Genomic DNA, 2,882 nt, shown 5'->3' on the forward strand with positions numbered 1-2,882 from the left:
TCTATACAAGAACTTTTGATTACGCTTCTTTTTAAAGCGTTTTAAAGGAAACTTTATCACATTAAAATAAGCATTAATGATATTAGATGTCAGGAGTGCGCGTCTTAATAATGGGTAAGTTTTAACTAATGGAACACAGAGCAGAGACAGGTTCGCCATATTAAGGTAGTTCGATTGAGTCTCATTCACCTTGATCCAAATATTAGTATTGACGAATTTGCAGGGACTAAAACTTGAAAGTTCGTTTTGGTTTTTCCCTTTTAACTTTTCCCAAGAATTTTCCCAAATTAACTTTTGGACTAAAGCTTATGTGGTGGGCCACATTCGCCTTAATCCAAAATCCATCGCACTATTTTCATATGAAGAATCAGCCGCTACTGTGAGTGACATTGCTGAAGATTCTCCCGGTATAAGTCGCTCTCTATTAAGCCTCAATACTTCGTAATAATATATTCCACATCGCTTGCCGAGTGCGTCTTAACTTGATAAAACAGCGGAGACGCAAGTTGATAATGGAAAGAACGTTAACAAGGTGCATTAATAATATTCCCTCGGTAAAATTGTGTTTTCCCGTCTCCTTCTTTGAACATCGTTATACAAAGCAATCAAACCGTGGGCTTTACTGAAAGTTAAAAGTTTTTATTTGAAGGAAATTCTTGTTACTGCAGAGTACAAGAATTTTCTCTTTGTAGGTGGAAGGTAAAAGTTCATTGAGCCGCAAATGTGCCTCTCGAAATTTCTTTGAAATTGCTCTCCCACGGATTTTTCATTTAATGACTAATTCACTTTTATGATGAACTAATGCAATAAGTATTCGCTGTTATGTGTTGAAAACGATCAAGAACTTTCATTTGCTGCTTGCCAATATCCATACTCCTTAATGGATATATCCATTTCAATATCAATTTTCTTGACTTTTTGGTGGATGTAAAATAGTCACATTCCATCATAGTGTTAAGTAAAAAAAATATACCTTTAATGTCGGTAATCTCACATAGGTACCAAACAAAGTCAATAACGATGTGATTGAATTTAATAATATTGATTGTCTAAGCACTAAAAATATACTAATAAAATTATTTGTCTAATAATCGAGCTTTTCTAAATGTCTCTTGAGCAGCCTATCTAACTATACTCACTGACTAGCAAGTTATAAGTGTTTAACAAGCATAACTAATGATTGAAAATATAATAATAGCAATTGTAAATATATTCAATTACCCGAAATGTGGTTTGCGAGACACCCCAGGACACAAAACAGAGAAGACATCTAAGTATTCTCTTCGGCATCCGAAAGACCTTTAAAGCACCAGTAGACAAACCTCAAAAAACTATGCCATGGGATATAGTTGATTTCGCTCAAGAAAAATAAAAGGACTTTAACGTTAGAAGACCCCAGACCCGCAATATAATCCTCAAAGGACAAATTTTGATCGAGTCTGACATCCAAAAAGTTCATACAAACATAAGTCCGTTTTCGTTTCCTACCTGGAATACAGGGTGATTAAAAAAATTTTTTTTTGTTTTCTCCTAATAAGTCTGTTCCGGCATTAAACATTTTTATGAAAAATGGGAGAAGAGACACAAATTTTAAGAAAAATAGGTATAAAGACACATATTTTAAGGAGAAAATGTTTTTTTATTTCACCAGTGGCGTCCCCATTGATGTGACCCTCAACGTTTTAAACGAAAAACATTATACATTACATACAAAACATTATAATGGTTAAAAAAAATTATTTGCTGAATACTTCATGTTGCTGCGAAAAAAGGTCTCTTGAATATTTTTCATGATATTAACCGTTTTTATGAAAAAAAAACATGATCTGGTAACTAATGTTAAAACTACAAAACTAAAGTAGGTACATTAAGTTACTTATAAAAGAACAATTAAATAAGGTGTTGAAAATGCCCTTCACCCGTAAGAATGCATGTCTCGGCTGGTTATCGTATATTATCGCCAACTATTTGAAAAATGCCTGCTGTATTTTTATGGGGTTAAACGAATGGATTATGCGATTTTTCAGTTGCAGATTGTTGCGTTCTGTTTTTTCCATGAAAATAATTAATATTCAAGAAAATATTCAAAGGACCTATTTTTTTACAGAAATATGGAACATTAACATTATTTTTACTTTTTTTAAACCAGTGGCGTATCATATTTGTAGTTCAAAATGTCCAGGGTCGTATCAATGGGGACCCCACTGGTGAAATTAAAAACTTTTGTTTTCTTAAAAGATATGTCTCTACGCCTATTTCAAGCTTTCCAATTTTCATAAAAATATCTGATGCCGCAACGGATTTATTAGGGAAAAACTAAAAAAATAATAATTTTTTATCACCCTGTATTTCAAGTAGGAAACGAAAACGGGCCCATGTTCGTCTCAACTCTTTTTCTTATTTAGATTACAGGAACCTACAACAAGCAGTTGATAGACTTATCCGAAATGCATCGGTGTAATCGGTGTTGTGTAGTTTTACTCCCAACCGAAAATCGGTATTGCCAAGTCGTCAAAAAAACCTATAATCTACGAATAATGGCGGGTGATTAATCATTAAAGAAACCTCATGTAGCCGGTGACCTGTCAAATTTCTCAGATACAGGTACTCCTGATGTTTACATCTACTTGAGATATCCTTAATGATCACCCTTTATATTACTTTTTTTAAACCGTATCATAATAACTAAAATTTTACTACATCGGCTATGAATGCACGTTACTTTATACGAATACATGTTTTACATTCGGAATTTTATTCGTCCGATTACTACTTTTGCTTCATTCTAGAAAGTGCAAATAATTTCAAAAGAATGTTATTGCCAAAAATTTCACAACGTTGGACAATTATACAACACTGCCAATTGTCATGTCAATCACAAA

Source organism: Euwallacea similis, chromosome 32 (assembly GCF_039881205.1).
Source record: "Euwallacea similis isolate ESF13 chromosome 32, ESF131.1, whole genome shotgun sequence".
In the NCBI taxonomy this organism is placed as follows: Eukaryota; Metazoa; Arthropoda; class Insecta; order Coleoptera; family Curculionidae; genus Euwallacea; species Euwallacea similis.